Raw genomic sequence first — 24,836 nt, forward strand, 5'->3', positions numbered from 1 at the left:
GAATACCTGACTTGCAGCTCATCAAATTTAAGGACAGGGAGGGATCACTCCCCACTTATGGTCACGGTCACAAGACAGGCTCAACCTGGGGAAGAAACCAAACCAATGTCACCTGCTACCCATCAAATCACAACAAGGCTATGAGGAAGCAAAACGCAGCCTGAGAACAGCTTCCCCCCGGGGAGCCCTCCCGCCTCAACTCCACTCCCCATTCTCTCCACCTCCTCCCCCCGGCGGCGCAGGGGACGGGGACGGGGGCTGGGGTCGGCTCCTCACCCCTTGTCTCTGCCGCTCCTTCCTCCTCAGGGGGAGGAGGACTCCGCACTCGGCCCCTGCTCCGCCGTGGGGTCCGTCCCTCCCGCGGGAGACAGCCCTTCCCCAACTTCTCCAGCGTGGGTCCTTCCCGCGGGCTGCAGTTCCTCACAGACTCCTCCAGCGCGGGTCCCTTCCACAGGCAGGGTGCAGTCCTTCCGTCACAGACTGCTCCAGCGCGGGAGCCGCCGCCATTTTGGGGGACATCCGCTCCCCCGCTCCCCTCCACGGGCTGGGGGGGACAGCCTGCCGCCTCCCCGCGGGCTGCGGGGGCATCCCCTCCTCCTTCCCTGACCTCGGGATCCGCAGAGGGGTTCCTCTCACATCCCGCTCCCCCGACTCCCTCACGGGGCGTTCGTTCCCCTTCTGAAATCTCTTCTCCCAGAGGCGCTCCCGCCGTCGCTGAGGGGCTCGGCCTGGGCCAGAGGCGGGTCCGGCTCCCAGCCGGGGCAGCTTCGAGCAGCTTCTCCCAGGAGCCGGCCCTGCGGCCCCTCCCCCGCCACACACAAAAAAAAAAAAAAAACCACACAAAAAAACCAAACCGAAAGAGGGAGGGAGCAGATCCCGAGAAGAGCAGCGAAGGGCTGCAGTGGTGCTTACCTCAGTCAAGAGGCTTCTCTCAGCAGAGGCCCAGCAAGCCTTCATCTTACTGGATTCCAAGGGAGTAACAAAAGAGGATGGACTGGAGAGAGAAGCCATGGGCTTAAGGAGGGATTTACTTAAGAAGAGGTCTTGTGAAATAAGAGATCCTTTGTCTGTACAAGGCATGCCTTGCTAACGACTGGGCCCCTGAAGGAGAACGAAAAGACTGAGAAGAAGGGAACATCCTACCCCAGGAGGCACCGAGAAGTTGACAAACTGCTAATAGGCACGAAGTCAGCAAAAATCTTGGATAACCGGAGGAAAGGTAAAGGCAGCAGGGGCAGATCAGACCACCGACTCAATTCACGACCAAAAGACTTACCCCCTCCCCTCCCCCCCCGCCTTGGGCATGTGCTGTAGAAGAAAAGAACACTGGACCTTTAATTCGAAGCGGGGGAACTTCAACCCGATAGAAACTGTGCGAGATAAGCGACTCCCGGTAATAGTTTTGGGGAAGAACTTTGGGAATCGAGTGTGTATAACTGAACTTGATAGCCTATGTCCATACATTTCATGTGGTTTGTTCACACTTTTATGGTTTTAATATTTTGTACCTTCTATGAAAACTGGTTTGCTGCTAGATGACTAAGTGAGATTTGATAAATGATCATACATTAACATTATGGTTGAAACAAGAGACCAAGGGTAACTGGGGAGATAATTACAAGAGTGTAGTCAAGTGATTAACTAGTAAATCTTCATAAGTTTTGCAGTCCTTTGCTCTTATGAGGAGATGTTCCTGTACACTAGATGAGAACAATGCTGAAACTGACCACATGTGATTGAAACTGCATTAAGCTTCAAGATCAAAGAACAAGGACACGAATAAAGACTTCAGGGACAGCCAGCAAGAACTTCAATGGGTCGGTGGTCACAAAAGCAGCCCTTCGACTCAAATGGATCCTTCACTGCACATGATCGGATGTAGGCAGTACTAAGATAATCAGTTGCGATCATTTTTATGTGTATGTATACTAATTAGATTAATATGCAATTACTTATTCTATATTGATACCGAAAAGCCGGTCAAAGAAACTCTCTTAAGACTCGTTTTGGAGTTTTAGAAAGCAGGCATTCTTTATTGCAGCACTGGATCACAACTGATTATCTTAGTACTGCCTACATCTGATCATGCGCAATGAAGCGTCCATTTGAGTCGAAGGGCTGCTTTTGCGACCACCGACCCATTGAAGTTCTTGCTGGCTGTCCTTGAAGTCTTCATTTATGGCAGCTAAACAGAAAATATGAGGATTCACCGAGAGAATACCCAGCAAGAACAGAGTGTGCCAAGGATATGCAAGATGCCTCTTAGGCAGGGATCTAGACAAAAAGACCAGTCAGCAAATCAGATTACTTAGCATAGGGTAGTACAGTGCTCTAGCTTAGGCTTTATTCTCAATTCCTCCCTCAGAATTCAGGGAGAGGTTTCCAAGACTACTCTATTTATCAACCCACAAGATTCACAAGTACTTTTAATAATACCTTTGTAGGCAAAACAGCATGGAGGGCACAGGAACTGTTTACTTCCACAGATTCAGGAGCAAAGACTGTTTCTATAAGCCCACATGAACTTAAGGCTTGCCCTTCAGACATGTGGTTTTACATCAGAAAAAGAGCCTTAGGCCTAGAAGCAGACAGTAGTGATCCAAACCAAACCAGTCTCTTAACCAGGAAACAACAAACTATTAGCAACCAGGTATAGTTCTACAACCCTTATACAGCTCCCTGTGAGAAAGCAAGCCTGCTCCACTTTTGTCTGGCATGTGTCCCTTCCAATAATAATAATAAACAACAACAACCCCCAAACCAAATCACCATGTCAAACAACAGAAAAAAATACCAACATAGCAACACATACAGGAAAAGTTTATCAGCACAAGAGAATTATTCTTACCTTGCATGCTGCTGTAGCTAGAAACTAACTCCAGACATTAGCAACAGATCCTTACACAGGGACTGCTTAAGAAACCCCCAAACAGCTTTTTAAAACAACAACAAAGAACCCACAACCTAAACATAAAGGCCTCATATAAGGCTTAGAGAGCTATAGGAGGGGAGCAGCTGTGTGCATATCCATCTATGTATACCTGAAAGGCTGAGTGGGATTGGTCAGCAAGAGGGACAGATGGTAATTTAGGATTGGCTGACAGCAGAGACAGGTGAAAATGCTGAATGAATCAAGTCCTCAAACAAGACGATAATTGAAGTGGGCTGAGCCTTGCCCAGATAGGGATGTTTTACTATAGCAACATATCTACACGTTGCCAACAGTACAGTAGTTCTTGGGAAAGCCCAGACTGCGTGTTGTTTCTGCTCCAGCAGGCATGCTGGATATTTCCAGATTGTGTTGTTTGGAGGGAGGCTATTCCAAAAAGTGTAATCGCTTAATTCAAAGACATTTCATCTCTACCTGCTGCTTCTGCCCATTTGAGGGTAATGGGTCTTTCTACAGCTGTCTGTTATAGATGACAAAAGGTTCCAGACACAGCTGTTTTTATTCTTCCATATCAGTTTATTTTCTAATTGCTAGAAGGGAAATTCAGGTTATGCTGCAGTCTTTGTACTTCAATCCTTCCTGGCTGTATGGATGTCATCTAGGGTTTGGTGATGAAATTTTCATAGTGTGATAGATACTTCTCTGAAATTGCATGGCTTCCTCAGTTTAGGATGTTTCACTAGAGTTTTATTCTGTAATAAAATTGGAGTTATGGGAAGACTTCTAAAAGCACCAGAAATACCTCTTTGTTTTTCTGTATAAATGCAAAATTCTTAAAAGTTGATGCTAAGACATTTTGAATATCCCAAAACAATATGGGACGTCTAAGTTTCCGTCATTGAAAATTTCCAAATAGATCAGAGGAGGAAGCAAGTTTGTTCCCATTCAGAAGCCTCTTACGTAATGGGACTTCTAGCTCTCGTATGGCTTTAAATGTAGCCCATCATAATTTAAATTATTGTCACTTTTTTAGGTATGCCTTAGAATTTTGTGTGGAGTGGGGGGGGGGGTGTCTAGGTATCTTATGTGAAAGATAAAGAATACCTCAAAGTGGCGTATCAAAACATCCTTCTCTTCAGCGTCTCCATTTTGCCTCTGCCTCAAGTAGACAAATTTGATTACCTATTCCTGATCCTGAGCAGCAGAAGAGATCACGTTTACTGTAAAAGTACACTGTACCACAGTCCAAGCCCTTCACCCAGTCCTTTTTCTCTTCTGTGGAAAATTAAAGGTTTTGGTTTCAATAATCAAAGCACCTTCCAAGAGTATATTCCTCCTGCAGCAATTTGAAACTGCTGTGCTTGCTACGGCATGCGAATAAGGGCTGGTCTGCATTATTGTCCGTGTTTGGATATTACGTAGATGCACTGAGCTATCTTCAGCTAGATAGCACAGACTCTGAAAGATGTCATGGCAGTGATTTAGGCTGTAGATACAACACGATTACCCGGAGCTGAAGACAGGGTTGTACAGGGCACGCAAAAGGCTGAGCTGGCAATATACAATTAGCTTGAGTAGATTTTCCTGATCTGTAAGTTCACCTTTGGACTGCAATGTACACATACTTTTATGGCATAGACTTTTTAGAGGCTAAATTGTGACTGAGTTTCCTTACGTGCTGGATTGAAAAGTGTAGAAGATGAAGGAGAATGGACTAAACCTAATTCTGACTGTTTCTATCAAGCTTTAAAAAAACAGTTCATAGAGCAGCAGATTCATTACAAATATTTTGATCCCTCCCTATAAGAAAAACATGCATCTTTCTTCTTCACAGGGGAACTGAAAGGAGCAGTTCCTTGACTTCTGTGTGATGCTTTGAAATCTGTAATTTGGTGGACTTGTGAAATGTTAGATAATGGTGGTCTGAAATACAGAGGGTCCTGCAACCCAAAGCAACTAGTCTACCCAGACACGGGAGCATTACATACCTCATATAGCTTAAGTGAACAGTCAGTTCTCACTTTGGGATCAGTAGCTGAGAGGTGTTTCTTGGGCAGCTGCATTTTATCTTAAACTATATTCCCTGCTTTCTCCAGCTGTTGGCTGAATTTATTGTTTCAGACATCAAGGAAGACAACAATTTGGAGGGCCTTTCTTTCTCGACAGCACTAGATCCTCTTTCTAGCACTGCCTTTCTGCCCCAGCTGGCTTTGCTGAGATCCCCTTACTTTGACCTGCATTGGTTCTTAAAATTCAAGTTCCTGCTTTGGTCAAGGTGTAATGCTGAGCTGTAGCTAAACCTCTCTCATTTCACTTTTGACTGAGAAGAATAGCCAAGGCTGTGTGCTGTAACCAGCTAGGGGAAATCTTATTAATTTGATTGCAGTTATTTGCTCTGATGCAGTTGTTTCCACATAAGCAACTCCCTCCCCACCACCCACCCGGACATAAACGCTCTCCTCAGCCCTAATGAAACCAGTTCTTTTGGCACAGTGCCTGCGCTTGGGGCTTCACTTTGACATGTCATAGCCTCACACATTGCTGTGAAGGTGTTGGAAAGGCACCGCAGCCTCTCTCAGAGCGGTGCTCTTTAAACTTTCCCCTGATTAGGGGCCTTTTAGCACTCAGATGGCTTTTCCTAATGGATTTTTCCTTTTCATCGAGACTATTTTTTTTTGTAGGCGTTGCCAAAGTAAACAGTCGTGGATGGCTATTTGGAAAGCAGGGGAGAGAAGAAAGGGGCGGAGAATCAGAACGGGTCCAAATGTGTCCAGACAAGCACTATATATCAATTGATATGTGTTGAGGGCCGAGTGCTGCCAGAGTGAAAATTTCTGGGAAAAGGAGGCCGTGTGTTGAGAGACAGGTACAGCAGAGACAGCTGCAAGGTCTTCTTTTGGACCAAAGATGCCATGCCTGCATCCTTGAGCCTTTAGAGGGAGCACGGTGTCAGCTTGGCATTAATCAGCCCCCTTCTGATTTATTTTCAAAGTCTTGAAGTCAGAGGAGGTGTTTGAGTAATGCAAACCTTAGAGAGTTCAAGCATATCAGTCCTTCACTGCTCTGAAGTAGGTAATTTAAACTTCAGCCAGCTTGCTGTGTGGGAACCTATCAGGCACTATCTCAAAAGAAACTCCCTTCCTCTGTGCTGCTCTGATCAGTGGAAACCCCACATCTCTCTTTGGAGATGTTCAGAATTTGTTCCAGGCCGATAAGGAAAAATCTGCAGAGCGGCTATGTTCCCAGCTGGATAAGTGTGCCTATTCACTTTTGTGTAGGCCCTGAACGCACAGCAGATGTGTATTATTGATGTAATACATTTATGGCCTGCATGTTTTTCTATCAGTCAAGCAGAGCATACGGCTCTGAAAGAAGTTGTCCGAGATTTTACAGTTCCTTCTCTGATTCCTTGACACGAAGTATGAGAGGAACAAAGCAGACTTTTTGTATATGAAGATCTTCTTTCCCTGTCCCATCTCTGCACTGATTTGGTCCTTAGTTCGGCCAGCTGCTGAATGCCTGCTCTTCTGCTTCCTGCTCAGCTTAACTGCAAGAGTTCGGACTTCTTCAGCTGGTGCTTGCTCTTTGCTGGAAGCTTCAGCTTTGTTTCATCTTGCAAAGCAGTGAGGGTTCACCTGGCTCGTTCTGGTCAAAGATGAGCAGGCTCCCTTTGCAACAGGGTTCTCCTCTACATCCCCTCCACCAGCCGGAGCATAATCCATGGACAGAGTGTCTGGGCTACTGACACTTGATCAGAAGTCTCAAATGCTTAGGACTACCGCAGGCCTCCTCTCCCCACAGCAGTCTCCCAAATGTCCAGGGACAGGCTCTCATGTGTCTTTGATCCACGCCAGGGATGGATTCCGGATGGACACTTCCCCAGTGCTGGCCTACAGGCGTGTTTCACACAGCATTGATGGGGTGTTAACGATGCTAAAATTTCAGCCAAGCTTCTTAGACATGCTGGGTTGGGAATGGGGAGAGTAGTTCTATAATAAAAACCTGATGTAAAACTGGCACTTTTACCTGTAGCGCAGCCAGGGGAGTTAGCAGTACACCTGAAAGAAGGAAGTGAAGGTGCAGTACCTGCCCATTACCAACCTACTGAAGCAACACTGGATTTCTGTATTTCACTAGACTTCAGCTTGGATCAGGGTCCAGGATGAAGCAATTTTGGGCAAGGAAGTGCTCACCATCTCAAACAGTTGAGCTTCCCATTCGGCACGCTGCCCTGCACAGCAGAGGACCCGCGCCAAACCAGGCCAGACCCTGCGTGACCCCCCCCCGCCGACAGCCATGCCTTGTGCTCCCGATGGCTGCAGCATGCCCCCCCGCACCCCCTCCTGCGTGGGTCGGGCAGCGTGTGAGTGGCGGCTTGGTCCTGTTGGTTCTGGAGGGGATTTGTCATCAGGAGCTGCAAGGCAGTCCAGAGCAGAGGGGAGCCGAGGGGAAGGATGCAGACGGATCCCCACCAGAGGTGTGGCTGGCTGCATCCCTGCCACTGCCTCCTTCAGTGGGGCCTGAGGCGCTTTGGGACGCACACCTCTTCAGGTCAATCCTGCGTGCGAAGGGGTGTCAGAGTCTGCTTTCCCCTGCCCTGAATGCCTGCCCGTTTCTTGGTGTGTGATGCCACGGTACCAGCAGAATGGAGCTGAATCATTGGGCTATGCTTGTGGTGGTTGAGTGGTATCACCAGCGCTTCTGCTGTGGTCATTTTTTGGCTGGGGCACTGTCGTGGTTTAACCCCAGCCAGCAACTAAGCACCACGCAGCCGCTCACTCACTCCCCCCATCCAGTGGGATGGGGGAGAAAATCGGGAACAAGAAGTAAAACTCGTGGGTTGAGATAAGAACGGTTTAATAGAACAGAAAAGGAGAAACTAATAATGATAATGATAACACTAATAAGATGACAACAGTAGTAATAAAAGGATTGGAATGTACAAATGATGCGCAGGGCAATTGCTCACCACCCACCGACCGACACCCAGCCAGTCCCCGAGCGGCGATTCCCTGCCCCCACTTCCCAGTTCCTATACTAGATGGGACGTCGCATGGTATGGAATACACCGTTGGCCAGTTTGGGTCAGGTGCCCTGGCTGTGTCCTGTGCCAGCTTCTTGTGGCCTGGCTGGCCATGAGAAGCTGAAAAATCCTTGACTCTAGTCTAAACACTACTGAGCAACAACTGAAAACATCAGTGTTATCAACATTCTTCGCATACTGAACTCAAAACATAGCGCTGTACCAGCTACTGTTGCAAATATTTTGATAAAGAAATTAAAATCTAATTATATAAAAGAGTTTGGTTTGATTAAGAAGTAGAAAATTGTGAAGCATAGGTATGGGAGTGTTAAGTTTGAAATGTAGTCATAGGAACTTAGGAACTTTAGGAAATGTATTATGTGTAACTATAAGAATTCAAGTATTGTTTGAAATCAGTTAACCACAGAAACTTTGACAAAGATTTGTTGGTTTGTAGTGTTTTGTTTTAGGAAACTAAGGAAACCGTTATGGACACCAGCTTGCTGCTTGGAAACCCCCTTACCCTTCCCACCTCGATCTAATTATCGAGGATTCCAATCAGTAGAGTTAAGTGAGATTAACCAATGATTGTTTTAGTATAAGAATATTGATAAGGTGGTGTGACTGAGGGCCAATCACTAGAGACGGTAAATTCAAGAATTAACAATCAATGTACTTTTATGTAAATCTAATACATGATGGTGAAAATCGTACTGCGCAGAATCACATAAGAGAGGTCAACTATCGGACAAAGTGAGGAAGACTGTGGAAGACCACCAGAGGGCTTCTGAAGACCACCAGAGACCTTCACTGCGCCTGCGTAAAGGACATTTACATATGCTAAGAACTTCCCAGAAATCTAATGAATATGCATAACATTTCTCGGAAATCTAATGAATATGTATGAGTAAGTTTAATATAAGGTGTATGATTTTGGTGTTCAGGTGTGCGTGGTTCGTGAGAGGACTCACCCGCGCACCCGGCTGTCAATAAAGAAGTGTCTGCTTATCTACACTAAATTGGTGTTGATAAGTTCTTTATTCCGAGTTTTTCGGCAACACTACTGGGAAGACAGTTAACTCTTATCGCAGCTGAAACCAGGACAGGCACTCCAGTGCAGGGGACTGATTGGTCTTGGCTCTGTTTCAGGTTAGGGAGGAACCAAGTTTAGAAGGGTGATATACCCTTGGTGGGCCTCATCCCCTGTACTCAGCTGTCCTGGCCTGTTCTCATGGTTTAAACCCACCCAACAACTAAGCAGCCCACAGCTGCTCGCTCACTCCCCCCTGGTGGGATGGGGGAGAGGATCAGAAGTTTATTCATCCCTTGCTAAATGAGTTGACTTCTGCTTCCATTGTTTCTTTTTAGTTATAGGGGCAACTGATATAGTGTCTGGTTTAGCCATAGTGTCTGTTGGTATGTTTCCCATCTCTTCTCTTTGAGGGTGCTGCATAATATTGAGCAGTGTTCGGTAGATGTTGGCCAGGGCCCAGCCCAGTGTGGTAAGTTGTCCCTCTCTGGAGTAGCCACAGCATTTTTTTTTTTTTTTTAAACAGTCTATCCCTTCATTAGGATCCTGCAGTTGTTTGGGAGTGAAGTTCCAGACCATTAGTGCAGGACTCTGAGGTGCTGCTAGAACGCAAATGCTGATGCTTTTTGACAGTGCCAGAGTATCGGAAATACCTTTCTCCTGCCTGAAAAATGCCAGGCCAGTCCCAATCTGCAGAGGCAGCAGAGTTCAGCCAATGTAAGGCAAGAGCCTTGAACTCACAGCATCCTGATGCTGACACACATGCAACCAAAGCCCCCTGCAGTAAGTGGTAAATGAGAAAAGGGGGTGGCACGGATTCAAATTAATAAGATCCAGTGTAGCTTATAAGGCAGCTCTGGGGCTTGAGAAGCCAACTGTGAAGGGCTTTGGCCCAAAGTCGGGAATGCAAGGCTGGAAAGCACCATTTGGATGAAAGGCACCAATCCACTGGCAGTTCTGAATAGCCAAAAAAAGGGATATTTTGGACTATCCATCCAATTCAGAGGCCACCTAGTCTGCAAAGACATCCCAACCCTCTCTACAAGATCTCCAGAAACCAAGGAGTAATCGCATCTTTTTGGATACAAAGGTTAGGAAGACCATCTTCTCCAGCTGAAGTTTCCTCTAGTGGAAAGATGCATCCAGGAACAGCGCTGGGATGGGCAGTTGTAGCTCTTGGATGGAGATGAAGCATTCTAAGACTGGAGCGGTGGGATCTGGTCCATTCCCAGGACTGCCAAAACTGCAACAGGTTCTTGCTGTTCCCTGTCTGGCCAGGACTGGGAGAGGCTGAGAACTGAGTCTGTAAGCAGTGCTCTGCACAAAGCACTTGGGTTTTGGGATGGATTCATAGCTGCTGTGATTTAAGATCGTGTGTGGCTTCACACATACAGTTGGTAAAGCTCCCCTTCATTTTCCCAGTAGCCAAATGTGAATAGCGTCCAGGGCTCTATTGCCATCCACCCTGAGAAATCAGCAGCATATCCTTCAGCTAATGAAGCGCAATGGTAACAGCATCTTCGTAGCACTCATCCTCTTCACCCTCTGCCTCACTTCTCTGGACCAGTTAGACATTGCAAAGTTTCCCCCTCTTCTCCCCAAGCTCTGTAAGGACCCACTCACTTTGGGCCTGATCCACACTCCACCGAAGTTGATGGAAAGTCTCCATCTGGCTCACGTAGATTTTTAACAATCCCTCGGCCATTAAAATGCTGAAAAGGATGGGTGGGTAGAATCCAAACAATTCTGGCCCTCCTCAGAAAAATCTTTGCCCGTGTTTCAGACCCGATCCCTGAAATGTCCCTCCATTAGGAATGGACACAGGGGAGCGATGCCCAGGAAAGGGGCCCTCAGCCCCCCCCAAGCCTCCTCTTCCTCCTACAGAAGGCTACCTTGAAGGCCACAGGCCCCCCAGCTGCCAGAATAGCCGTATATGGTTATTCGCAGAACAATCACAGTGGCCTCCTGATGTCACAAACTACCTCACCGCCTCCTGTTGCGAACCCCCAGCAGTTGGCCCACATTCGCTGAGCTTCTGGGCCCTCGACTTCCACGATGGCTGGCAGAAAGAGGACCCACAGCAGCAAAGCGAGCAAGTGCCCACTTCTGCGTGGGCAACCGGAGAAGCGATTGCGGAAGGCGCGGAGGAGGCAGCGTCGGCGTCGGAGGGGAGGCACCGTCAGCTACACGCTAGCGATGGCCACCGCTCGCGCAGCTGACGGTGTGGAGCCGATGGAGGTGGATCCACCTGAAGACGAGGAGGAGCCGATGGAGGTGGATCCACCTGAAGATGAGGAGGAGCCGATGGAGGTGGATCCACCTCCAGGACAGCTCCTCACGCAGCACCACGTCACGCCCCAGGGCTTCCCTCCACAACGCCGACGTTGACACGGTGCTAGAGTTGCACCTGGAACACCATCGACACGGTGCTAGAGGACTGCCTGGCCAGTACCCTCCACACCTGGGCGGCCTGCAGGCTCACGTATTCCATCCCCCCGGCATCGACAATACTTTGTTGATGGCCACGGGTCTTGTGAGCTCTTCCTTCCCACCGTCCACCCTCTCCCCTACCCCCACCCCCTCTGAAGGGGTGCCATCTCCTCTGCTCTGAGTCCCAAGGCAAGGGGACGAGACAACATGGCTTCCGCCATGCTGCTGCACCGGGAGAAGTCCCTCGGAGGGCCACCGAGGTCCCTGGGGCCTGGAGGTGGGGTTTCTTCGGCCTGAGGACGAGAAGGCTGCCTGACGGGAGGTTGGAGATGAAGCCGGACCTTTTGCGGTGGCGCACAAAGAACAGCAATAGATCAAAAGGAGACGTCGGAGAGACAGCCGTTCCTCTGGAGAAGCAGAAGACTACAGGTCTGCCAGGAAGAAGTGCTGGCTTTCAGCATTAAGGCCCCTTCTAGCCGCTTTGTGAGTTCTTTTCAAGATTGGGCAAAAAAAATTAAAAAAAACCTCAATAGAACAAGAAAGTAACAGTAAAAATGCTTTCCCTCTCCCTCACTTGGTACTTTGGCAACTATGTCTGGACTCCTCTGTCCCCTCCTGGTCTCCCCAGTCCAGGAAAGACCCCCTTTGGTCCGCCCCGGGACTGACTGACAGCGCTGCCCTCATAGCGGGGGGGACACTGACTGACAGTGGCGTCATGCACAAAGCCCTGGGGAGCTGCCCCAGCCGGGGGGGGGGGGGGGGGGGCGAGGCGGCAGACAAAAGGGGGTCCCTCGCCTCCCCTGCGACACACGGCCATGGGGGCTTCCTCCCCTGAACCGCTCCGCTCTGCCACAGATTGCCTCGGTGTGTGGGGGGGTGTGTGCGGGGGGGGACACAGACACTGTGCATCTAGCGAGGTAGCTCTCTCTCTCTAGTGCAACTGTAATTGCCAACAAGCCATAACAGCAACCATCAATCGGAGGAGCACCGGGTGTCTATACAGTATTTTCATACAAACTTATCCTCCCCAAGAAAGTCAATCGCTAATAAGGCAAAGCCAGCAGGAGGACAAGCAGCACCAGGGCAGAGGAGATCCCCCCTTTTGGGGAGGGAGCGGGTAAGTAGCACAAGAACGTCCTGCGGGAGGAGGAAAAACGGAGAAGCTGTTATAAACGCTCGTGACAAATTGGAGGACCCAATTTGTGTTGAATAAGAAATCGAATTTAATAGCAAGCGATAAGAGAGCAAAACAGCGCTGGGCGGCCGGGGAGGCAATGCTCCGCCACAGGCCCGCAACTTTATGTTATCATTACATTCCTTATATACATTTCATGTATCCCCTTTCTTGTAAGTCTCCGCCTTGTCCTGCTTCTTCTTTCCTCATTTGTGCAGGTCTGTTTCTATGTAGATTCGGTAAATTTTCTCAAGGATGAGTATCCTTTGATTTAGAATGTCTTGTGATGTGGAGAAATACAGTCTTTGTTAATTGCAGCTGTTGTCCTTCCTTTCCTTATCTAGTAAGTTATAGCCATTGCTTTTCTCCCCTTATCTAGTAAGTTATAGCCATTGCTTTCCTCCCCCCTTATCTAGTAAGTTATAGCCATTGCTTTCCTCCCGTGACACGTGACCTTCACGCATCACTTAAGCAAGTTTTTATTATTTACACAAGGCATATGTTAACTTTCAATATGTCTCTTCACCCTTCTCGATTTCATGAACAAAGTTAACCCGTTCATTACAAAGCCTTTCCCAGTTCCGACTTCCCTCACCCACGAGCTCTCCGGCCTGATCACGCTGGCTTCAGCAGCTAGGAGCATCAAGGTCCACAGTCACCAGTGCCAGCAATACGGCACCGGTGCCACGAGCCCAGGTGCCGCTGGAAGTGATGTCAGACACAGAAAACCCTGTGGTAGGCTAGAAAGTCCTGGTTTAAATTTAGTCAGTTAGCCAAGATCAGTCTGATCTTTTCTAGCCTTCCTGTTTAACGGTGCCTCACCTGGAGCACCAGTGCTGATCCTTTCTGCTCTTCCTCATGGATGGCGCGTCCCTCTTGGCAGGAAAATGGAGCGCTGACCCGATACAGAGCGACTGAGCGGTCAAAGCGAGGAGGGGATACCTCCTCAAAAGACCACCAAAGGCCAGCCGAGACCCCCGCACGTGCGGAGAAGGCATCCGATGCGTCAGGGTTACACAATGCTACGCACATGCATCAGATAGTTTGAATATGTATTAGGTAGGAGTAGTTTAATAAATTAGATGCAATTGTTACTGTATAAAAGGGACACAACTGATGAATCCGGCCTGCTTGATTTGTGCAAAGTCCACGGAGCACCCTGCGCAGAATAAAACAGTATCTCTCCCGCCTGTGTGAGACTGTTCTCTTGCACACCGTGTACCAAATCCGCTTTTAGGACAACAGATGCAAGCGTGTGGCTTTCTCCAGGGTTTATGGGATGCCAAGGGGAAGAGAGGGAAGAGCTTGCTTGTTTCTGCTTGTTCTTCTTTAAGTACCTTTCCCTTTCCTTTCAGAAGGCGGCCACTGCTTTAAAGAACAAGGTGCTTTCTCAAAGTTAAAAGAATGCCTATCCCAGTTAAAATAAAAACCATTTTTGTTAAGATTTCATTAACCCATGTTCTTTATCGTCTAAAATGATTTTCCAAAATGGATGCGCATCTTGCCCGTAATTCTGTAATGGCATTTTCCGGACTGAGACATCAAAATGTCTTTGTGTGTAGGTTGTAGCCTCAGCCAGCCCAGCTCTTGCACGGTAAAGGCCCTTTCTTATGCAGCTGCATCTAAGATCAGGGAAGCGGGACATCCTCCTGCTCCTGACAGAACCAGTGCTAAAGAAGATCACCTCATGGATATCTTCCCTTGTTTATGGCTTGTTCTCCATCTGGTCAACTCTCTAGCCATTCCCTGGTCCTCACTGCTGGCCATCTCATTGTACAGCCCCCCAGCAGAAGGGACCGAACCCTGGTGCACTCTGCTTTACCACGGTTTGTGGGACAGGACTGAGGAGAACGCCGTAAATGGAACCAGCTTCTCAACCCCATTTCTTCTTGGAGGGAAGGCATTCTTTCACTGCTGATGGGAGTCCGGGAATGAATACAGAGGCATATAGGGTGGATAATCCGTGCACCACGGTGGGAACAAGCCAAACAGACCCCGTGTTGCATTATCATCTGACTCTTTTAGAACATCGCCTCATTCTGCCAGACACGTTACCTCGTCAGACGGCCACACGTTGCTACTGCTAAAGTAACAACCAGTAACACAGTGTTATGTGTTAGACCAGCATTGTGCGTGTAGGTGCTGACGGTGCCTCAGCTCCGGAGAGGGCTGAAGAATGATGGTTTATTGCAAATGCGCTAGCGTGATGGCAAAAAGCTGCCTGAGCATGCCCTAGGCACATCTGAAATCTTAACTCCCAGCCTCATCCCACTACCTATCAAAGGCATAAATAATTACACCACTTGTAGCAGAGTGGTAAAATCTAATCCAAAACATTTTCACCAATTTTGACCTTTTTAATGCTGTGAAGCATAGGGCAGCAGTCCATCCAAGACTAGAAACCTCTACTACTTCTTCTTGGAGGGAAGGTGTGTTTTCTGCCGGGGTAAGACTGATTAAAATAACACACAGTGCCAAGCTGATGCTTGTTTTATTAGAGTCTCATACAATGATTTTCAAATGTAAAATTCCCGATTTATGACACTCAAGGATCAACATCGTAAAGCTTGTCGCTCTTTTTTCCAAAACCTCTAGGTTGTGAAGAAAAAGACATTCTAACCCAACATCTTCAGTATGTTAATTTGAAAACGTAAACAAAGTAGAATTTCATTTTAAAGCATTTAATAGCGGAGACAAGCAATGTGTAAAGCTGAATTACAAAAGAAACAATACAACCCAACATTCATGCTACAAGTTTACCTTTCCACAACCATTAGTACTTCCAGGTCAGTTCTTTCCAACAAAGAGATGCTGTAGTGGCGAGAAGATTATGCTGGGGAAACAACAACAAAACCCACATTATTTCTTCTTCTCTGCAGAGAAGTACTTCTCTGAGAATTGTAACAAGGTAATTTCTGTCCACCAGAAAGACACATCCCCAGCACAAAATAACACAGAGGAAGACCAAAAAAGTAGAGGAAACATAAAGAACAACCTGTGCCGTAACGGTCTAGTCTCAATAGTTAAGGGGACTGGCATACATTAGGATTAACAAGGAGTTTTATTCCTTCCAAAACTAACCCACCTATCAAACAGTTACTGCCAACGTTCAACATGGGCTGTGCAGTGAACAGACCACTCTTGTTTCGACAGCTTTAGAGCGCTCCTTTAGTCAGCAGTGCCCAGCAACTGTTGGGGGGGCTACTTTCATTTCGGAAGTCAAAGTTACAAAGGCCACAGTTGCTAAGCAGCCAAATAAAGGCCATACTTGCCTTAAGGGGACTGAAGGTCCCTCCCAGGAAGGCCCCTCGAGAAGGGGGAGTGTGTAAAAGTCCTTTAGAAACCGGGCTGAAGATGGCACTCCGCAGCTGATAAAAGCCACATCCTACGAGGGCTGTGACTGAGGTCAGTAACACGCCCCCACCCCTCAAGCCCCCCCCCCGTCCCCCATGAGGAGTTTTTTCCCCAAAGACAGCCCAGAAGAGGAACATTTCCTGGCAATGCTGCACCTTACCACAAGACAAAAGGACACCCCTGAATGCTCCTTTGCCTTGGCAGACTTTTTTGTTTAACCACAGAAAAGAGGGACCCATTCTTCAAGAGAACGTAGAATCACCTGAACTGCCAGAATCAGGCACAGGCTCGGACAGAGCCAGGACTGCATCTGCTCGTAGCTGCAGTATTCGTACCTTCTCCAGAACCTGGACAGACCTCTTCCTTCTGACTCCACGTTTCCTTTGTTTACCATTTGGTCCAGTTGCTGCAGGAGCTGCACCGCACCCTCAGCCTGACCGGTTCCTGTTCTTTGTTCAAGGGTAGATCCCACAGGCGCCCCTGTCAGAAACAGCAGCAAGAACAAAAACACAAGCTCGCTCTCTCCACGCTCCCTGCACACCCAACGGCAGACCCTGAAACCGAGAGGTCGGTCCAGACTCTGACTGACATCACGCCTGGGAGCTTTCAAAGCAATCGCAGTGCAGACTGGTTTGGAGGTAGGCTCCCATCTCACAGCCCAGCTCTGAAAGAGCTACGTAGCCTGGCTCTGTGGGTGGGAATTGCTTACAGACAAAATCATTGCTGACCTACTGCTCTTCGGTGGTTCTAATTCCTAGTCTCACGTGCTAGAAAATACCAAACACCACTTTCAAAGGAAAACTATTACCAATGTCATCCTTGCAGCTTCTGACTTCATATGACCAATTCGAATGAAACAAGCCAGGAATTCCTTACTTACACAAACTCACCCGGTTACAGCCCACAGTAAGGGATGCTGGACTAAACTCACGCTCATCTTCTTTGGAGGAATTCTGAAAGGAAAAGGAACCCAAGAACTTTCACACCATGTAAAATTCTATTCTACAGGAGATCTTTGTTTCTTTGCTTGCTTGCTTGCAGAACTACAAGGCAGGGTCTGCTCTCTTGTTCTGTGACTTTATTTTCTTTCCTGCTACTATGAGGACCTTCTTCACCAATATCTTTCTGCCCCTCCCTCCTCAGGACATTCCCAGGCCTAACATAAAGCTGGAATTCATTGACTAGACTTTAATATAGCAGATAGTGAAAGAGGAACACCAGCTATGGCACAGACAGAGATTTTAAAAAACATCGACAGAGGTGCCGTGGGAAATAACAGCCGCTGGACAATACAGGCCCCTAGGCATCAGCCCTGCTAAGACACACTCATAGGAAGCAGAGTAACAGGGCAGGGACAAAAGCGAAAAGTGCCAGAAGCAAGAGGTGAGCCAGGAATACCCATTCGCAAGGCTATCGGCAATACAAAGGACCACAAACAACAAAACCACCATGGAAGCTTCTTTAGGAGAAAGTGAAACAACTTTGTCACAGAGATAAGAGAAGAGAAGAATAGATCCCTCCCTGATGGTGCTTCTCTTGCACTAAGCTCAGGTTCACCTGAAATTCCAAACTTTAGAAGGCCAGAGATCTTTGCAGTTTAGTCTCAGAGCATTAACTAAGGTAGGAAAATTATCTGCAGTGACAGGCTGAGCGTCTCCCAGTTCTTTCTTCCTTGGACTTCTACTGGTGCTCTTGGTAAGCAGAAAGATGCACAGGCTCAACTCCAATCATCCTGACCAGACAGCCTCCTGTCAAAATCGCAGGCCTGCAAGGCATTTGGATGAGAGCTGAAAATGCAATCTATTCAACAGCCATGCGACTGCGGCACTTCCATGCTCCTCCTTCTGAATTGAGTGCCAATGCTGTAAAGTCAGTCCTACGCGTACTAAGCAGACAGATTTCCTTCATGTTTTAACAAGAGCCTTCCCTTTTCGAGATGCACTCTAAAACACCAGCTGGATTTGGATCCAAAGTCATACACTGCTCATAAACTGAACAAGAGCCCTGGAGGAATGACCAGAAGAATCCTGAGAAAGCACAGGTGCTACTGAGATGCTTTTTTTCTAAACCTGATCTTTCTTCTCATTCTGAATACCAGAAGAAAACAAATGCAAAGCAAACCAAATGGAAGGCATGTCACAGAAGCACCTGGCTCTGATCTCCTAAAAAAGCACACGAGGGAGAGGTCATCTGCTCAGGTTTCCATGCGGTGCTCCTGACATCTGGTCTGGTATTCATAAAGACACCAGTTTGTGTCTGGAGCTCCCTCTCAGTGTAACAGTGCCCTGACTAGTGCAAATTGCAGGTACGAGTCATGGTGGCACAAGCATCTCTTCTGGAGAAGGTTCTTCAAATACCTGAACTGGTATTTGCCGACTTGATGATTCACTCATCATAGTGCCAGATTACCTGGAAAGAGCTCAGGACCTGTCCTCCCACATCACTTAACACAGTAGGAGGTTACGGTGATGTCTGCCACCTACCACATCATTTCTCAGGGTCCAACATGCTAATCCGGAGCTCCAGCTTCCAAGGACCCTAATGTTTGGGAAATTCAGCCACCGTACAAGGAGCAGAGGCATTCTGGGGACAGCGATTATAGCAAAGCGGGGAATAAAAAAAAGCATCTTTCAGAGGATGACCCTTATCCCACCAACAGAGTGTTTGGAGCACCTGAGGAAAGAAGCCAGAAAGGGCATGTGTAGAGAGACCTGTCACTAATCCTGCAAAGGTAAGCTGAAGGGAAAAAAAGGGATACAGGTTTTGGAGACAAATCAGCCTGCTTGTTTTAGAGAAGTTCTGTACTGAAGGCTCCTGAGGACAGTGTCCTTCCTACCCTGAAAATCCAACAAACCTGTCAAAAACCCCTCTTCTGAAAGAAAGTTTTGGGCTTACAACAAGGTGAGGGCTCTTTCAATACAGGAGTTTACCTGTGCAGGCTGAAGGTAACCATGCAACTAGCAGCACCTGAAATTGCAGGCTACTGTATATGCAGGGGATCCCTGCAGAGCAATTATGCTGAGACTGGCCCTTTGAAACCAGTCCTACAGCAGCAAGCAGGCAGCATGCCCTGGCCAGCAGGCAGCAAGCCCACGGACGATATTTGCGTAAAGGCTCAGCCAGTTGTGGAGAGGTCCAAAAGGTTTCTGAAATGGGGGCAGCACGTCATCATGCAGAAACACGCAGAAACCTGGGCATCTGATGCAACTGTTCACCTCCCAAGGAACAGCGGGAGAAGAAGCTGTTCCTTTTATACCACCAGGCAACTTCCTTTGTGGACAACCCCAAGAGGAATAAGTTTGCCTCCTCGGAAAAGACTCTCTCCAAAGAGCTGGAGAGGGAAGGCGGCCAGGAAGGCAATAGCACGGCAGGGGTTTGAACTAAATGCAGAATGGCTATCAGGATCCAGAAAATGGATGAAATGCACTGGGAGCATGGGCAACAGCCAGGAGGAGGAGAACAGGGGGGTGAGGGAAGACCCTCTTACCTAAAGGGTGTGCCTAACAGCAGCTCTGTCAGAGCAGCCTTTTAGCTTGTGGGCTACAAGAGACAGAATCTTGCCCTCCTGACAAGGTCTCTGGAGAACAGCGGGTTTAGAAAGCAACTGCCAATCCCTCGGGAACAATCCTGTCGTAAATCTGCCTTCTGATGACATAGCGAGAAAAAAACATGACACTGTTTCAAGACGAGGGAGATGCCAGCAAGGCCATCTGCACAGAGAAAGGACACTGCTGAGGAGTGGCAAGTACTTGCACCGAAGCCAGTGTCAAGGTGTCAGCACCCACTGTTGGCCCTTCATGGAGTTCTGCACAAAGGAGCATGTGAGGTAAAAGAGGACTGGAGTCTCTTGAGGACAAGGCAGGGCAACCTTCAGGTTCAGCTCCGAGAGGCTATGCTCACCCCTAGAGCTTGTAGCTTCGCGGTCAGAAAAGCCTGCGTTGGTTCCCGGTAAAACTCATCCCGTGGCTAAGTCTGATGAGCAGGAATCACAAATGTCTCCATGCAGGTGATGCAGGTGAAAAGGGAAAAAAAGTTACCTGAAGGCATTTTTATGCTTGCCACTTTAAGAACCTAGGACTAAACAGATGCTGTTGTCTCTGAATATTCTGTAGCTTACTGTTTCAAATCCATGCTTTGCTTTACTCGTATGGCAAACACGCTCGGCTCCAGTTCTAAAAATAAGTCAAACAGGTAAGAACTGAGTTTACCAAAAAGTCACAAAAAGGAAGCAATCTTGTAAATGGCTGCTCAAGTACTTCATTAGAAAGCAGGGTTTTAGTACCTCCCTCTAAGCCAACAAGATAGATACCCTTAATCTGTATTTGTACGCGTGTTTCAAAGTCTCATTTAAAAAATGACAATAGGCACTCACTCCAGTATTAGGCTTTCTGCTTTTCTAGTAAGCCCAACAAGCAGTTAAAGAGAAAAACAGCGTGACGTGACAGGGAAAGGGGCATGAGCAGCAAGGTGAGAAAGCTTGCAAATCCTACAAGATTACTGACACAAGGAGAAGGGCAGGTAGCAAAGAACCATAGAAAGATCTTACGAGACTCGGCCGCGGAGCAATAAAATGGCAGAGAGGTACAAAGTGGTGCACGTGGGGAAAACCAGTCCTGGCTTCGCACACAAAGGCTCTAGAGCTTCTCAGCTGAACGCTTTAAACAAAACTGCAAAACACCGTCAGCAAAACCAGCCTCTTTTCCCACTGAAGCACGAAATCCACGCACGGCAGTGAAACAGGAGCGCTTTTTACAGCTCCCATTACTCGATGCTCAGCCCGTGCAAGCGCAGTAGCCACTCGGAAGCGACCGCTTTCACGGTCAGTGAAAGAAGGCAGGAAAAGAGCAGCCCCCCCCCCCCTTCTGAATTTAGGGTCTCCTAGGAACTCACGGCTACCGGCAGGCACCACACTGCAGGCTGTAGCTTCAACACGCTCACCTGCCAATTCTAAGTCCGTACACACGCCTGCCTGCATGAAGAAACCCGGTTTCAGGCAACCGACAGGTACCTGCTTTCGAGGACGTCCTCCTTTCTCCCAGCCTAGGGAAGGAAGCAGGAGAGCCAACGGCACGCGACGGCTCTGGAAACGCCGCTGCCGACCTCCCTGAAGCTTGACAGGCCTCTTGCCCCGGGGGCTGCCAAGAACGCCCGGGCAGGACTGCGTCGCAGCCCGCCACCGACGCCAGGCTGTGAGGGACACCCCCGGCGGCTGCGGGTCCCTGCGGGGACAGCCGGCAGAAACTCCTTTCTCTCCACAGCCGCACGTCTCCGCGGTGCCCGCCGGCCTCCGCCGGACAGCCACCAGCGGCAGGCAGTCCCCTGCTGCCCCCGCAGCCCCGGGGGCGGCAGGGAGGGGCCGGGGCTGGCCGGGCCTGCGGGGGGAAGGCCGGGACCCGGCGCCCCGGCCTGCCGCGAGGGGAGATGCCGCCACCGCCGCCGCCTCAGCCCCGCTGCCGGCCTGCGAGGCCCCCGGGCAGCCCCGGCGCTGGCGCCCGCCGGGCAGCCCACCGCTCCACGGACGGGGAGGAGCCCCCGCCACGGCCACCGGCCCCGCCGCGCCCGCCGCCCGCCCTTGCCTCAGGCGGGGCCGGGCCGGGGCTGCGGCCGGAGCGGAGCCGAGCCCAAACGAGATGAGCCGAACCGAGCCGAGCGGAGCCGAGGGCCGCCGAAACGACGTGAGCCGAACCGAGCCGAGGGGAGCCGAATCCAGCCGAGATGAGCCGAGCCGAGCCCGGCCGAAGGGAACCGAGCCCAGCCGAGATGAGCCGAGCCGAGCGCAGCCGAAGGGAGCCGAGTCCAAACGAGATGAGCCGAGCCCGGCCCGGGCGCCCCCTCCCTCTGCTCCAGCTCCCCACGCTGCTCTGCACTGGCTGCTGCTGCTGCTGCTGCTGCGCTGCGCTGCAGAGGCAGCGGCATTTTGGGGCTTGGAGCGCTTTGGGTTCCAGCGTGAGCCCGAAGCATCAGAGGAGCTGGCCTGTACCTCGGTCCCTTCGCGTCGGTCTCCTTGCCACCGGGGCAATCGCTGCCAGAGACGCGGGGCCCCCCGGGCCGCTCCCCGGCCCCTGGCAGTGTCCCTCTCCATCTGCCCGCCCGCCCCTGCCGTGGGCAGGAGGTCTCCGCGCCCGCGCTCCCCCGGACGAGGAGCTGCAGCGCCCGGTGCGCGGTGCCGAGGGGCCGGCTCCTGCCCACCATCACCTGCGGCTGGAGGAGCCGCACCGCGCCCGCAGGCAGCGCTGCCCGCCCTGCCCGCCCATGCCGCTGCGCCCGACCGCCTCCGCTCGGCTCGGCTCGGTACGGCTCGGCAAAGCTCGGCTCCGCTCGGCAAAGCTTCGCTCGGCTTCGGCTCGGCTTCGGCGTGCTTGGCTGCGCTCGGCTCGGCTCAGTTCGGCTCCATTCGGCTCGGCTTCGCTCCGCTCGGCGGAGCTCGGCACAGCGGCGGAGCCCCCCCCAAGGCGAAGCGGTCAGGATGCTGACCAAGCAGGAGCTCTCCTTCGGCGGGTCCCGGGACATCCCTGCTGAGCTCAGCCGAACCTTCCTCGCTGGGCAGGACAAAGAAACCCGGGTGGGCGCAGGACAGAGACACGGCGAGAGCGACCTGCCCTTCCCGGGACAGAGGAGTCAGCGACGGCTCTCCCGGGACTGATGCCCCACGCCCACCCGTGCCTCTGCACCAAACAGGCTGGAAAAGGTCCCTGGCTGCCGACCCCAAACGCGCTCCCCCGCAGGAGCTCCCCGGACCCCGCTCGGGCCACCAGGGCTGGGCTCAGGAAGGAGTTTTTTCCCCCGGGCAGATTGGCACAGGTCCCGGGGGGGTTCGCCTTCCTCTGCAGCACTGAGCACAGCCCCTTGCCGGGGTCCTCGGGGCCATTTCTGGCCAGCGAGTCCCTGCTGTTGCAGGAGCAGGAGTCCAGCTGTGCCCTCCAGCCCTCCGCCTCTCTTCCCTGGGCCAGCTTGGCAGGGGAACCTCATGGACCTCCATGTCTCCAGGTCACTTGGGGCTCTTCTGCCCTCTGCAAAACAAGGAGCCTCAAGGAAGCCGCCTTCTCCCTGGTTGCTTTTAAGCTGGCACACTTCAGTGGGGAGAAGAGAAAGCCTGGGGAGGGGGGGGGGGTGTCTTATCTATCTATCTATCTATCCCTGCTGGGAGGGAATGAAGATGAGGGAGCCAGGCTCTTCTCAAGAGTGCCCACTGAGAGCACCAGCGGCAACAGGCACAAATTAAAACACATGATATGCTCCAGCTGCACATGAGAAAACAATTTTTTCCTGTCTGGCTGGTCAAACACTGGCACGGGTTGCCCAGGGAGTTTGCGGAGTCTCCGTCCTTGGCGATGTTCAAAACCCAAGGGCACATTGTCCTGGGCAACCTGCTCTAGGTGAGCCTCCTTGAGCAGGCGGGTTGGACCAGAGGAACTCTACCGGTCCCTTCCAACCTCCACCCTCCTGTGTGAGTCTGTGCTTTGGTTTCACTCCTCAAGCACCTGAACTCAGCCCCGATGCCTGCGGGAAAGGATGCTGGGACAAGGCAAGATCCCAGACTCCTCCCCGAGGACTCATCACAAAACCCCATCTACCTAGTCCAGAATATCCTATGGCAGACACACTCAGAAGAGAGAAAAGATCCTTTTATTGTGAACATCAACTGCGGTGGGGGGGTGGGCCCAGGAGTCACAGGGGTTCAGCAGTGACATGAAAACAGCACCTACAACGACAGAGTCAGAAAGCACTGATAAACCCACAAAGGCAGGAATAGGCAGGATTTGGTTCCCCTTTCTTTGGGGAACACCGTTGACGAGGAATTGTTCATAGCCCAGAAGAGAGAGCTATGGCTGGCATCCACTAGGGGATGGCTCTGGCGCCTTATCCCCACGGGTAATGCCCTTAGAGACCTGCACGTGTGCAGAGATGCACGGGGCCCCCGTGCCACGCAGCAGGGCTCGATGGGGAGCCCCTGGGGAGCGGCCACAGAGTTATTTCCAAGCCCTGCGCAGCACCATCCCTCGCCGTCCCTTGCCAGTGGGTTGGACCGACTTGGAGCAGCGCTGAGAGTTGGGAAAGATGGGCAGCAGAGCCTGGTACGCACCTGGGCTTCCTGACCTGCTGGACCTTCCTGCATCTTTTCACCGGTCCGTCCCCAAAAACGTTTTCTCTCTTCCTCCTCCTCTTTTCTGCGTGTCTGTCACTCTCCTCTCCCCAGGCCTGCTTTCTCTTTCGGTTTTTCTTTTTCTCCTTGTCCTGGGGAGAGCCTGCAAACCTTTTCATCGCACAGCGGTATGAGGTAGGGGAAGGCACGACCCACTGGATTCGGTTCTGATTTTAACCAAAGTGAGCTCGTTTTACCGTCTTTCCTCCGACAGGTTTGCCAGCTCTTCTGGGCGCACCAGGGGCTCTGCCGCGCTCTCGGGGGTGGCTGGAGGCAAAGCCTACAACAGAAATGTCAGAGTTAGCAGGTGGCAAGAGATGGCCTGGAACAGTAAGCAACTCTTTGCCAAACTGCTAATCTAGCTCTCCAGAGGAGATCCCTTTGGCTGGTTTGCACCATCCACATTTCACACAGTCCCCCCGCCCCCCCAAATAGACTTGGAGAAGCACCAACAAAGTCGGACCTGAGCAAAACCCCGCTGAAGTTGACAGCTACTCCCCTCTGTCTATTTGTAGGTGATTTGCAGGCATTTTGTTTGTCAAAGCACATGCCAAGTGCATTTGAGAAACAACCTTGCCAGTTTTCCTTGCTAGGGATCTTCCCAGCGGGTGGAGGAATAACCCAAACACACACCAGCTCTACTGCCAGGAAGAGGCACAGCAGCGTCTCGGCCTCATCAGAAACTCCCCTCTTACACCAGACACACTGTCACAGCGTTTGGGGACCTGACATACCTCTCCTCTTTCAGACTCCACCACCATAGCTCCCCCAGCTTCTCTGAGGACACCGAGC

The 24,836-nt window shown here is 50.5% G+C and overlaps 1 long non-coding RNA gene across 1 annotated transcript in view; it reads right to left on the bottom strand.

Moving 5' to 3' along the window:
• The window catches only part of LOC138684173 (uncharacterized), an 81,355-nt gene extending 57,037 nt beyond the window's left edge, over positions 1-24,318 (bottom strand). The window contains exon 1 of the long non-coding RNA XR_011323557.1: positions 23,985-24,318. This is a non-coding gene — a long non-coding RNA (uncharacterized lncRNA). The remainder of the gene's footprint in view (positions 1-23,984) is intronic.
• Positions 24,319-24,836: the final 518 nt, after the last annotated feature.

This window comes from Haliaeetus albicilla, unplaced genomic scaffold, assembly GCF_947461875.1.
Source record: "Haliaeetus albicilla unplaced genomic scaffold, bHalAlb1.1 scaffold_121, whole genome shotgun sequence".
In the NCBI taxonomy this organism is placed as follows: domain Eukaryota; kingdom Metazoa; phylum Chordata; class Aves; order Accipitriformes; family Accipitridae; genus Haliaeetus; species Haliaeetus albicilla.